This window comes from Quercus robur, chromosome 3, assembly GCF_932294415.1.
Source record: "Quercus robur chromosome 3, dhQueRobu3.1, whole genome shotgun sequence".
Lineage (NCBI taxonomy): Eukaryota > Viridiplantae > Streptophyta > Magnoliopsida > Fagales > Fagaceae > Quercus > Quercus robur.
The window spans coordinates 24,358,165-24,373,237 of NC_065536.1; the positions used below are offsets into that span (position 1 = coordinate 24,358,165).

General features: G+C 32.1%; 1 protein-coding gene across 2 annotated transcripts in view; it reads left to right on the forward strand.

Moving 5' to 3' along the window:
* LOC126717557 (uncharacterized) overlaps nt 1–15,073 on the forward strand; it is a 185,028-nt gene that overhangs the window by 46,626 nt on the left and 123,329 nt on the right. The gene's annotated exons all lie outside the window — the stretch shown is intronic.

The following is a 15,073-nucleotide window of genomic DNA, read 5'->3' on the forward strand; positions in this document are numbered from 1 at the left end:
ATTTTTCAGCTCATCCCAAACGAATGCTAAGTGTCTATTTGGTTTGTGTTTGCATTAGATGTGTCGGCGTTTTTGACTCTTTTTTTTTTTTTTTTTAATTTTTTATTATTATTAAGGACTAGCACCTCTTGCACTGTTCATGAGACATGAACAGTACAAACAGGCAAATGAACAGTATTTTTTGTGTGAACAGTAATCAGAATTTTTTTTTTTATTGTTTTCAATTTTCAGCAAAATAAGTGGTATCCAAATGCATACTAAGTGTCCGTATGGGACAAGCTGAAAATTTCAACTTATTTGCAATTTCAGCTTTTTTGGGTACTATTTATGAGTCCCATTACACTTTTTGACTAACTTTTACCTTTATTTACATTATTTTCAGCAAAAAATGTTTTAGTTTCAACTAAATAAATTGTTCCCAAACGGACACTAAGTCTCATCATTTTTCACAATTTTTTGTTACAATTTTGATGTGACAGATTATGATCAATTATTTTTCTTCATTGTTCAAATTTTGTCACATCACAGTTGTGGCAAAAAACAAAAATGTAATAGCTCGTGGTAGTAGATTTTTCTTCCCCTGGTGAATAATTTCTTCCCTTTCGGCAGATGGCAATATAAAAATTCAAAATTAGGGATCGATTAATTGACCTCATTCTCAAAGGGTACTCTTTGACTTGAAGTGAAGCCAAGAAAGCCCAACAGGCTTTTAATTTTACCTCTAATATCCAGGCTATTCCGACTTCTTTTAGTTCTTAACAAGCCCACTAGATATCCAGGTTAGCAAACTTGGAAAGTTGAACCTTCCGATTAGAACTGTGGGGCCTTACCCTTATGAAAACTCTTTCACCCCTATGAAATCTCTTCCACCTGTTTACATAGGTTGGCCTTTATACAATGTGACCATTCTTGTGATGGTGTTTTCTCCTAGACATGGCAAAACGGGCGGGTCGGGTTCGGGTTAGGGTTAGGGTTAGATCAATCGGGTTTGTGGGTCAAATGGGTCGCGGGTCAAAACAGGTCATTTTTAAACAGGTAAATCGGGTCGCGGGTTGAGTCGGGTTGAGTTGACCCGTATTTTTCAAACAAGTTTTTTTTTTTTTTTTTTGGAAATAGATGCAATCTGTCAATTGTTTATGAGTTCCTTAACTGTGATTAGATTCTCACTAGTGATATTGTTACTAATTACCACTAAATACTTGACTTGATATCCAAATTTGGTGCAACTCTTGTTTCAGCTTTCTAGAAGTTAATCTTGGTATAATCTTTAATCTGTTTAAAGTAGGAAGAAAAAATGAAGGTGGGAAGTAAAGAATGACAAACTATAATGTAGTACATAACATATTAAGTAAAGAAGAATAAGTAAATATTTTATAAGAATTACACATCAATCTCAATCTATTCAATGTTGGTAGATGTGGCAAAACGGGCGGGTCGGGTCAATTGGGTCGCGAGTCAAAACGGGTCACGGGTCAAAACAAGTCATTTTTAAATGGGTCAATCGGGTTGCGGGTTAAACGGGTCGGGTCAGAAAATTCTGACCCTTTTTACCATGTCTACTTTCTCCACTCATATTTATGGTAGAGCTTACAATAAATGTGAGAGAAAAAATCACAATTTCTCCATACTTGAGAAGTACCTAAAAATTTTCCCCATTTATGCTTATTTTATTTGTAGTTTTATGGATTTAAAGAGTAACAGACATTCTTATTTGAAAACAAGCAAATTTGAATGCAAATATTGTGATTGATATAGTGACTAATGGCTTTTTTATTTATTTAAAAATATGCATATTATTAATTGTTTGATAATTTTATATACATTATAAATTGCAAATTACACCCCTAAAGTTTAGGGGTGATGGGATTTTACACCCTAAAGTTTCAAAATTTAGATTTTGCCTCCTGAATTTTGGGGTGTTTGGATTTTACACACTGACGTTTCAAAACTTGAATTTTACCTCTTAAAGTTTAGGGTTTTTTGGATCTTACACCCCCAAATTCTAAAACTTTAAGGTGTAAAATCCAACCACTCCAAAACTTTAGGGAATAAAATTCAAACACTTCTAAAATATAGGAGTAAAATCCAAATTCGGAAACGTCAGGATGTAAAATCCAAACATCACCAAATTTTAGGGGGTAAAATTCAAATTTTGAAACATTAGGATATAAAATCCAATCACCCCTAAACTTTAGGGATGCAATTTGCAATTTACCCTATTAGTTATTACTTTAGTATTGTGAAATTGATTGTACTTGCTTTTTTTTTTTTTTTTTTAATAATTTATACACATGAGATATAAATAATCTTAATGTTGGCGAGGTAAAAAATATTAAAATAACTCTTTTGGAAAAATAATTTTTCCCCATTTTGGCAGATGGTAGTATAGAAAGCCAAAAAATTAGGGATTAATATTCTCGAAGGGTAGTCTTTGATCTTTATTGAAGACATGTAGGCGCAATCAGCTGGAAAATTCTTAGGTACTTCTGGAGTACGGAAAAATGGTGCTCTCTCTTCTCACATTCATGGTGGACCTCACTATGAATTTAATAAGTAGACCCCACCATGAATATGAGAGGAGGGAGCACAATTTTCCGTACTCCAGGAGTAGCTAAGAATTATTCCAATTGGCTTTCATTGACTGGGGATAAAAGGCCTATCATTTTTGATATCCAGGCTATTCTAGAGTCTCTGAGTTCCTAGTCAGCCCACTATCTATTATGAGACTTTACAAAAATGGCGCTAATAAATTAATAAATTTCTTAAATACCGGGGTGTTACATCCTCCCTTTCTTAAAAAATTTCTTCCATTGTATAAAAAAAAAAAAATTATTCCACAAAATTGTATGCACAGTAAGAGTTTTACCTTGTGACATCTGTTCCTGATGATAACTTCTTATCATTAAACCAAGACACCTATCGGTTTTTGCTGTAAGCGGGGATTGAACCACAGATCTCTTATTCAATCATCAGAAATTTTACCAGTTGAGCTAATTAGAACCCAAAACATGAGTAAGTTTTATTCAACTTAAATACGTGATTTAAAAATAAAAAATAACAAGGTAAATTATAAATTATACCCCTAAAATTTGGGGGTGTTTGGATTTTATATCTTGAAGTTTCAGAATTTGGAATTTACCCCCTGAAGTTTGGGAGTATTTGGATTTTATATCCTGATGTTTTAGAATTTGGATTTTACCTTTTAAAGTTTGAGAGTATTTGGATTTTACACCCCTAAATTCTAAAGGTTTAGGGTGTAAAATCCAAACACCCACAAACTTTAAAGAGTAAAATCCAAACACCCCTAAAATTTAGGGGGTAAAATCCAAATTCCGAAACGTTAGGATATAAAATCTAAACACTTCCAAACTTTAGGGGATAAAATCTAAATATCCAAAAACTTTAGAGGTGTAATTTGCAATTTACCCAAAAAAAAAAAGTTTTATTTAGATCTTAATTTGGGTGGAGTGAAGGTGCATATGGATATTTTGAAATGTAGGTAAGAATAGAGGCGGTAAACATAGGGTCTGATAGGGACGGAGCCAAAACTTGGAGTTATGAGGGTGACTGTGCTGCTAGCTGTGTACGGTGACTCTAGCCTCCGGCTTTGTTGCTACTTCGCTATTTAAGGTTTCATTTTTATGAAAAAAAAAAAATTTAAAGGGTTGAGTTGTTTGTTATGGGTAAAATTGGTTTATTGAAGTTGTATAGATTTTTTTTTTTAATGGTCTTTAAAAGGAGGAAAATGTTAGTGTTACAAACTTTTTTTTTATTTTTTTTTATACAAATTGCTGATGTGATAAGTGATTATTGATAAGTAAAAAGTAATGTAAGTAGTGGGCCAAATGGGAACTAATAAGATATTGTTACATCAATAGTTTGTAAAAATATTGTAGAACAATTTGTAACTATAGCACTACTTTTAAAAGAATCAATCATATTATTAAGGGGGCAAAGTGTAATTTCATAAAACAAAATTGGTAAAATTATTACCTATGTATATACTAATATATAAATATATATATATATATATATATATTTTTTTTTTCTTTTAAATTTGGGGGGTGGGGGTGGTGGATTTTCCCTAAGTCAAAGTGTGGCTCTATCCATGGGGTTTGATATTGGAATTGCTTAATAGTCATTTAACCAAAAGTTCAAATGAGTTTGAGCTACGAGAATATGGCCAAAACATGCAAATTCAAGTTAAATTCAAATCAGGGATAAATTCAATTTATGAAGCTTCTATAAAATGATATGATGATGCATAAAATCATTAGCGAGTTGATCGGTCACATGCGCGCCAATTAGGGTACCTAAAAAAGAAAAAAACCTATAGAGAGCACCATTAGGGTGCCGGCCAAAGACCTTTCGAAGGTTAAGTTAGTAATAAAAGAATCTCCAATAACTCAAAAGTATAAAAATTAGGAAATTTCATCTACCTTAAGGGAGAGAGGGTCTGGTGCTTATATAATTGTATAGGATTGACTAAGATCCTTTGACTGCGGGAACTTTCCTTTTGGAGAAGATTTGGAGTTAAGACCTTGGGATTTCAAAGTTTCTCTTTCCATATGGGGAGGATCTAAAACGTGTAGTAGGGTTTTCGTGGTGCGCAAGTTATTTCCATATAGGGATGCATAAGTGGGGAATATATAAGAGTTTGTGGGACCCAATGTACTCAACCGTTGGTATGCATAACAAAACATCTGGTTCATACTCAATCGTCCGTATAGCTCACGTAGATCCTTCACTTCTCAAGTCGTGCCACACTTGCCAACCATTTGTTGGTTTCCAAGTGCATGCCATCTGTTGGGACCAAACGCATGGTATTTGATGGGTCTTTTGTGAAGCTGACGATTGTTTCGAGATGATGGTTTTGTCGGGTATTCATGGAGGCGGGGTGAGATGTCTATCTTGACAGGTCGATGAGTTAGGAAATATTTATGCAGATAATACACCTATCATAATCGTTTAATTAATTGGACATGGTCAATTGATTGTGGCCTATATACAACAAGGGTGGTACGATAGAAATTCATTACTTTTTATTATTATACTATAATACTAATCGATTTTTTATATAGGTAGAATTTGAATTTCAAAGCTTTATCCATTATTAGTCGCTAACCTGTGCATCGACTATTGTGTATGTAAATGTTAACAATTCTTTGTTTCTTCCTCTTTGATTGTACATTAGGATTCTAGTCTCAGAATTTTCTATCATTGATATGAAACATTAAATTACATAATGAAAAATATAAATCAAACTTAAATTAAAATTAAAATTAAGATTCCAATCCTTAACATCCTCAATTATAAATATATGAAACACAGATTTAAAGAACTACTTAATTAATATTTAAAATAAATTAAAAGACAACTTTAAAGTATTCTTTATATCTTCCTCCTTTGTTGCTTTGTAGTAGTCACTAAATAACTCCTTTTGTTGTGCAATTAATCTGAGTTGAATTGTCTCTGTGTTTTTCTAACATCTAATTTTGATTGTCAATGTGTTTTTCCTTTTGGTTATTTTGATAGTGTGCTTTTGCTGTTACGTGGACAACATTGTAGTGTTGGAAAGGAAAAGAAACCATGGTGGCGAAAATTGTATGCTCTCTTCTTGTTTTCTTGTTATGCAATTTTGTATATGGATTTTTATCATTAGCTTAGAGCAATTACATCAGTTTGGGCATAATTGTGCAAAATGAAAAAAACTAACTACTTTTACACAATCTGAGCAAAAAAACACCCACACCAGCTTGTGCATAATTGTGCATTTATGCACAATTGTGCATGGTTATTGTAACATGTGCATTTATTATTTTATTAATTTTTGTTCGCACCTTTTTTTTTCTCTCTTTTTCGTGCACAACCAACGAACTCAGTTTTCCTCTCCTCATCTTCTTTTTCCTCAGATGCACACAAACAAACAAACAAACAAACACACCCACACCCACACCCACACACAAACACATCAACACAGAGATACACAAACACACCCACACACAAACAAACCCGCATGGACAAACCAACAGAGAGACAGATCGGAGCTCGTGGGTCTTGATCGGTGCTTGACTGGAGCTCGTGGGTCTTGATCGGTGCTTGTGGAACGATCGGAGCTCGTGGGTCTTTTGCTTGAACGAAGCTTGACCGAGATGGGTCTTGCCAGATCGGAGCTAGGGAGATCTGACCGAGAGGGAGATTTGTGTTGGTATAGAGATGGGTAGAGAGATGGGACTTGCTGGAGATCGGTGCTTGTTTGGAGATTGGGTCTTGTTTGAGGAGTGAAGCTATCTATGGAGATCTGACCGGGTATAGAGATTTGACCCGATATAGAGATGGATGGAGATCTAACCGGGTAGAGAGATGGATGGAGATGGGTACAGAGAGAGAGCAACAAATCAGAAAATGGGTAGAGAAAGAGAGAGGGCGCACGTATATAAAGTGGTAGTTGAGAGAAATAATAAAAAAAATTGAGAAGAATTAATATTTATTGAAATATCTTGTAAAATAGATAAACTGATGTGAATGTTTTGTAAAAATGATAGTGTAAAATAGAAAAAGGTAGGTTTTAAGTGTAAAATAGACGGAATTTTATGCACAAGCTGATGTAATTGCTCTTACGAGTAATATTTTTAAAAATTGTGTTGTCAGGTCCTAACTCATGTTATTATTCCCCCTCCAAAAAAAAAAAAATTAATAAAATAAAAAACTCATGCTATTATTATTATTATTATTATTATTATTATTATTATTATTTCCATAGGTTGGCCTTTATACGATGTGAACATTCTTGCGATTGTGACGATGTAAATTCGTGTTTCATACCCCCACTCGCCCAGCTGAAGGAAAAAAACAAGAAATATATGATTTGTAGTTTTTGTCACAGTCCTATTAAATTCGTTTGAAAACACACAGTTTATGCTTATTTTATTTGTAGTTTGATGAACTTAATGAGGAATGAACATTTTTATTTGGCACTGCCCAGCAAATATCTTATAATTAAATAAATTATTTATCTAAAAGCTTATTATAAGGTGGACTACAATTTTCAATATTATATCATGGCTAACTATATACTAACCCATTAATTTAAGGGTAAATTATATAGTTGGTCCTTTTCCTTTACACCAAATATTAATTTAGTCTCTTCAAAAAAAGAAAAAAAAAAAAATCAATTTAGTCACTAACATTTTCAGTGACATGTTAATTTTGTTTCTATTGTTATTCATGTGATAGAAAAATCTGATATGTCAAATGGAATAATAGAAAATGATATTTTTTTTTTTTCATACTACACCAACTACCAACTGTACAACCACATCAAATTATAAAAAAAAAAAAAAAAAAAAAAAAAAAAAAAAAAAAAAAAAAACCCACAAACTTTCTGTTAGCATGTGAGTTCTAGTACGTTTGGAAAAAAATTCTAAAATCCCTAACTTTCTTAAAATAAATCTCTTCTATTACTTTGTTTGCCTCCCTCCGTTTGCAAAGGATCAATGGGGCTCTGTTCACGTAAATATATTATTCCTAAGAACATCATAAACATATTGCTGCAAAGAGAATTTGCCAAATTGAATTTAATTAGGGTACGTTTGTTTGGAGGTGAAATAGGGTGAATGAAATTTTTTTGAGAGAAAATGAGCAGGAAAACTTTTTTGGAGTGTGTTTGGTTGGATGGGGAGGAAAGAAAATAAATAATAGGGCCCGGGTGTTTTCTTTCGGACCCACCAGAAAGTTTTTTTTTCTAAAATGGGAAAAAAACTGAAGGAAATAAATGGAGTTGCTTAATGGACAAAAGTGCCCATTAAGCAGCCTCAAAAAATTTTTTCCGCGCTTTCTTGGGCATATTGCCTCTTCCTTTTTTTTTTCTTGGACGTTGCCATCTTCTTCTTCTTATTTTATTTTTTTTGATTTCCTGAGCTATGGGTGTGATAGTTGTTTTGTTTTTTGTTTTTTGTTTTTTTGTTTTTTTTTTGGGACATGATTTTTTTTTTAATAAATTGGGTAATTTTTTTTTTCTTTTGGTTGTTTGTCACTTTTTTGTTTTAGTTTACCATCATTTTTTAACAAAGGTATATGAGTAAATTTATATAAACTCACTTTTTCCATCCTGTCACTTTTCCACTCTCAAGTCCCAACCAAATAAAAATGAGAGAAATTAAAATATTTTCTATTCTTCTACTTTTCCACCCTTCCAACCAAGCAAACCCTTAGTCTATCCAAGTAATAGGGTTGTATATAACAAGATGTCTAGTATTCCCGTCCGACTCAACTTGATTCGCAAAACCACAACAATACAAAGATCTGTAATTGGGTGGGGGTAGAAGACTCGCATATGTTTAATGTCCACTACCTAAAAATATGGGCTCATAATAATTAGTGGATTGTGGTAACTCCCTATTTCACATCTGCAAATAGAGAGAGAAAGTTACAGATTTTAGACTTTTCCCTAAACTTGAACTCACGTATGAATATGATTAGAAAATTTGAGTTTTGTTTTTATTTTATTTTATTTTTTATAAATCTGACGTGGCAATACAGTTGGTAGTTGATGTGGCATAGAAAATCATTTTTTATTATTCCGTTTGGCACATCAGATTTTTCATCCAAGGGATAATGGCATTGATAAATTGACACGACATTAAAAATGATAAAAACCAAATTGATACAATTGAAAGGATATAGACCAAATTGATACTTGGTGTAAAGCACTGGCGGAGCTAGGATTCTAGTTTAAGGGGGGCAAAATGAAAATAAAGAGTTGAAGGCAAAATCAATTTCAATTTTTTTATTTAGTATAATTAAAAAAATACTTAACTAATTAATCAAATAATTTGATTAGCATATAAAATATAATGTAAGTGTTAAGTTGTTTCTTTTTTTTCCTCGTGCATAGCATTAGATTTTTTTTTTTTTTCAATAGATTGTATGGCGTTTTTATTTTTAAATCATAAAAGTATTGATGTTTATTAATTATATGCTATATTGTGTTTATCGTAAAAGCATTATAGAAGAATTAAAGAATGCAACATAAAAATTTTGGCATATTGGTTGGAGATGTTGTGATAATATACCATTTTTTAATTTCAAGATTACATAGAGTACATATAAGAATTTTTCTCTTCATTATATTAGACGAGTTTGAAATATTTTCAAAATAAAATTTCAGTTCAAAGCTATTATTACTAAAAATGATATTTTTAGGGGAATATATTAAGCTTCTTGCTAATCATCAGCCAAGAAAAGTACATTACACGTAAAGCCAAAAGTGACAGCCTCGTAGCACAATATTACATGCAAAGTTGCAGATTATAGGCTTAAAGCAAACCGAAACATACACAAAGAAAATATAGGAAGATATATATTAAGGGGGTGTGGGTTTGGGTGATGTCAGGGGGGGGGGCAATTGTCCCCTCTCGAACCCCCCTAGCTCCGCTCCTGATGTAAAGGATAGAGACCAACTATATGATTTACCCTTAATTTAAACATTGATTTGAATGATGAGATGGATATTGGAAATAAATCTTAACTTAATTTTCTTTAATGATAATTACCTACATTCTCTAGTACCCCCCTCCCAAAAAATAAAAAATAAAAAAAAGCTCAAACACTTTACTGAAAAATCATAAATTGGCACAATTTTGCTTGTGTCATCATATAATTTTGGAATTTGTCTAGTGCCTAAATAAATGTTAAAGATATCAAATTATTTTGTCATCACTTATTATTGACACGAATTAATAAATAAAATTTTTTTAGTACACATATTATGTTATAAATGAATATATATATATATATATATATATTTATTGTAGAAGACTTTTTAATTTATATTTAAAATTTTTTTCATAGTTTTTTATATACTATTATACATTGAGTAATGTTACAGTTGCAAACTATTTTATAACATTTTTATAAATTGTTGTTATGGCCAATTTTTTATTAGTTTTTATCTAGACTCACCACTAATATTACTTTTTCATTTATCAATAAATATTTATCACATCAGCAATTTGTAAAAAATTTTATAAAAAAATTTGTATCACTATCATTACTTTTATACATTATACAAAATATAGTATGTATAACGAATGTAGGGTCATGGTTTGGAGCCTAACCTTATTTGTGAAGGGGTATTGGCCTAGTGAGCCCAGTACAATAAATTTGTAGAGAGTAGGTCAATGAACTAGGCTCTAATAAATTGGGCAATGGTTAGAATGGATTTAAAATATAATCAAGCAAAAGCAAGAAGAATTGACCCGAGTAAATTCACTCTCGACACGATTTGAGGAAGTAAGTCCTAATATAAATCAGTTGAACAGTTTACAAGTACAATTTTGATCGCTACAGTCCTTTTCTCTCTCAATTTTCCCCCTTCCCACTCCATGGAGGGTCTCTTCTATTATATAGTTCTCCTTAGACAATCTTGGCCCTCTACCTGTTAGTCATCCAAGCCACCGCTTGAGTACTTGTCCCATCGGACACCCCTCAGTCCCTCTGTGCGTCGGTGTTGTCAATGCAACACTGCTTAGGGCTCTTCTCCACATTAATGTAGTCAAAAAGTTAGCTGCAGAGTATTCAATGCGGAGACAGTAGCCTTTCTTTTAGATATTTTTGAATTCTCATCTCTCTTGCACCTTTACAATGTACGTCCTTATCAGTGGAACTTCTAAGGAGGTCACCTTGAATGGTGAGATATACTCTTGACTTATGCTTTGTTCATCCTAGGATACATTTCCCCTCGACCTGCCCTCCCCAACCATTTCATTTGTTGCCTACTCATAAGACTCTGAGCCTAACATTCTCACTCTTATTTATTCGTCTGCGGACCAACCAACGTCCTCGGCCAAGGCCCAAGGCCCAATATATAATTTTGGGCTCTTATCCCTACAACGAAAAATATTTAATCATCATAATTCATATCTTCACTTTTATTGGATCTGAAGATTAAATTACTCACTTAGTCATTGTTTTTATCTTTTTCCAGCTTTCCTTGATTCTTGTTTCTAATATCACTATCAGGCACCAAGAGGTCTCAATTATTAGTATACCTTGAACCCCTTCACACACACACACACACACAAATTCAAACTTCAAACACGTTATAACGAAGGATCAATTTTTTTTTTTTTTTTTTTTTTTTTTTGCTAGAATGGACCCATGGCAAAGCTTTTCAACAGTTTCTTACAATATTTTCCTTGCTTCTTTACATTGCCTGTGGTAAGCAGTAAATAGTGAATCTCTTACTTTTTTCTATCTAACTTCTTCTATAACGGCCCTACAGCCTCTTTTTTTATTTTTTATTTTTATTTTATTTTAAATAAATAAAGACACATTTTTTTTCCCTTCACACTTTCCCTTTATTCTTCCTTGAATGCACTTTGCCTTTCTACCTCATATTTTTAATTTCTTGAGTTATACTTCTCACTATATTTTTTATTTTTTATTTTTTATTTATCCCATGCTTGTTCACATTGCCCTATAGAAATTAGTAAATAATAAATATCTTACTTTTTAAAATCTAACTTCTTCTATCTAGCACCCGTACAACTTTTGTTTTTTTCAATCCTTTCACACCTTCCCTTTATTCTTGCTTGCTGCAACTGTGATGCGTAAAGCTCTGCTATTTTGTCACTCCAATTACTTCCTTAATATTGTAATGGAGTGCACTTTTGGTGAATTGTGTTGTGACCCATTTCAACTTAGACAAATTTACCCCCAAAAGTTGCTTCGATTCTAGGGGATGTTGTTTTGATTGGTGAAAGTTTTCATAATATTTCTTTTATCAGTGTTCCATTACAGTGTAATAGAGCTGCTCTAACTCTTGCTAGTGTTGCATAAGAGAATGAAAAGATTATTATTTGGCTTGAAGAATGCCCCTCTTTTCTCTTTTGCCATTGTACAACTTGATTATAAATAAATACATCAATTATTGTTTCTTAGTCCCAAAAAAGAAGTTTGTTTAATAATACATCATTTGGAAGTCTATTTTAAAATGAAAGTCTTTGAAGCAAGAAAAAAGAGTGTAGAATATTATGGCTACATAGTTTTTCCTCCACAAATACTTGACATGGGATGGGGCAACCTTTCCCTCTTTTATATATATATATATATATATATTTGGTAGTTCTAAGCAATAAAAAGAAATCTACATGAATTTAAGTTAGTTTAATGATTTTTTTTAAAAAAAAAATTATGTCGAATTGATATGAATCTGAATTCTGTTTACATGAAAAATTTATTAATATCTTGACCTATTGATAAAAATAATCATCATAAAATGGACAACATTGATCCAAATCTACTGTATCTTAAAAAAAGGTTGGTGCTATAGCTATGAGCAAGAAAAGTACTTAAGCATGTAAGAAAAGCCTGAATTCTTGTGGTGGCTCATAGTGATTGGCGACTAGTGTAATCCTATTGGATTGGGTGGAGCCTTCAAGCAGGGACCTTAGGATTTGGATAATTTGAGCTAAAGCCTATATGCTTTATGCGAGGATTGCGTTAGGTTGTAAAGGCTAGCAATGGACGTCATAGAACATTTTGATTTTCAACAAATTAGCATTCTACGCATAGAATAAAGAAGAAAAAGTCTAACAAATGATTAAAAGTACATTGTTCTAATCCATGGAGTGGAGCCTCTGTGCTCTGAGACATTTACGATTTTCACACATTATCTATGCTAAAGATACTGAGGTGGGCTAGTCTGGTTGTTGGCAATAAAGAACATCTTGATCTTTTGTGGATAACTGCTGAGTCATCATCATATATCTTATCCTTATAATTTCTAAAAGTTAGTATTATAGACATAAAAAAAAAAAAAAAAAAAAAAAAAAAAAAAAAAAAAAAAATTGAAGAAGGTAATAGTTAAACATAAAAAGAAAAAGTACATGAGCATGTAGTCCGTGGAATTTGAGTAATTTTAAGATCCTTCTCCACGATTATTCTCTGTGAAGAATTGTCAAGACACTTCAGCATATAGGTCATAGTGAATTTTCACTTTTGGCATAGCTTTATATAGAGCTTCTACTACCCATTATCCTCATAATTCTTAAGATTTTGTGCCCATGTTCAAGTAAAGTGGGTTGAATGCAGCGTGGATCTCGACCTTATGTCTCGAGGATTGCGCCTTTCCAATTTGAGGACAGTCATCCTTCTTTACTTCATTTATAATTAAGAATCAGTTTTTATTTTATTGGAATTGAAATTTTTTTTGTTAAAAATATTATAAATATAAATAAAAATTAAATAAAATAATACAATAATAAATAATACTAAAACGTACAACGAAATATATAAATAATAGTAAAAATAAACTAATAGTAAAATAAGTTAGTTTTTTAATTTAGAACTAAATGCATACTAAAGTAGCGTTTGGATTCAGCATCCAAGTCTCACGTTTTGCGTTTTTGGCTTTTTTTTTTTTTTTTTTTAACCAGCGTCTCTTGCACTGTTCATGGGATATAAATAGTGCATTAAGACAAATGAACAATATCTCAGCAATGAACAGTAACTTTTTTATTGTTTTTTTATTATTTTCAGTATTCAATTTTTAGTTTTCAACCAAATAAACAGTATCGAAACAGACCCTAAGTATATGAGATCTTTTGGACAAATAATAGGAGACGGATTTTATCTATTAGTTGCCCCCTATTCCAAGGTTATTTGTCCATTCGACTTGGACAAGCTTTGGAATGCCAACCAATAGAACCCCATTTTGCAATTGGATATCAATGAAGGGTAAAAATCATCGTTTAAGTCATTTGATGGGCAAGAAATTAATTCCTAAATATATAAAAATTGAGTTTAAATTCTATAAAGATTCCATATAAATCTCATATATTTACACACGTATTTAACATCGTACCATATAAGTTTTAAACGGTTTGCCACTGCCTATGAGTTATGCGCAACAGCGCAAGAAAAGAACTTTGAACACGTTAGAAAGCCAAACATCGTACTTCGTATTGTTACTATTGTACCATGCATATCAGTTTTAAAGGGTTTGCCACTTTGCCTATGCGCGCTATGCGCAAGAAAAGAACTTGAACACGTCAGAAAGCAAAAATCGTATTTCGTAGTGTTGATCTATTGGATTGGGTGGAGCCTCCAAAGAGGGACTTTGAGATTTAAATAAATTGTGCTAAAGACATTGTGCTTACGCAAGGATTACGCGCAGATGCAGAGGCTAGCAGCTGACATCATAGAACATTTTGATCTTTTGATTTTCAAGAAGGTAAGGGTTTGCTGCATATAGGATTACGTGGCAGTAAAAGATTATGTACATGCTAGTATGTGGCAAAACCTTTCCTCTCTTGAAAATCAAAAGATCACAATTCTCTATTACGTTAGTAGGTAGTCTCTACAACTATACGCAATCCTTGCATAAGTACAATGTCTTTAGCATAATTTATCTAAATCTTAAAGGTCTCTCATTAGGGGCTCCACCCAATCCAATAGATCAAAACTACGAAGCACAATGCTAAATACTAAATTTTAGCATTTTAGCACACCCAATACTAAAATATATGTTCCATTGAAAGTGCCAAATGCTACATATTTTTAGTGTTAATTGCAATGCAATGCTACTAGTAGGTTTTTGGTACGTTAAATTAGCATTTGGCGACTCAGAGCACTAGTATGGGGGTTGTAAACACCCCCAGTTGCTATTTTACAATCTAAGTCACCCAAAACCCACTCCATCTGGGTTTGTAAACTTAAAAAAAATTGCAACCTATATATATATATATATATATATATATTTTTTTTTAATGTGGTTGTGTGTGAAGAGAAAAAGAGAGTGGGGAAAAAAAAGAATAATACTTTTTATAATTTTATTAGATAGTTTATATTATTTTATTGGGTTGTATGTAAAAATAAAAACTGAGATTTAGGGTGAATTGTAAAATAGGTTGATAAAATAGATAAATTAGTGTTTGAGGATAAAAAGTATATATATATATATATATATATTTTTTTTTTTTGCATCTCCGAATGCTAATGCTCTTACACAGCCAATACTAGTGCTCAAAGGATCAAAAAGTACATTATTCTTTGCTAAAAAAAAGTACAT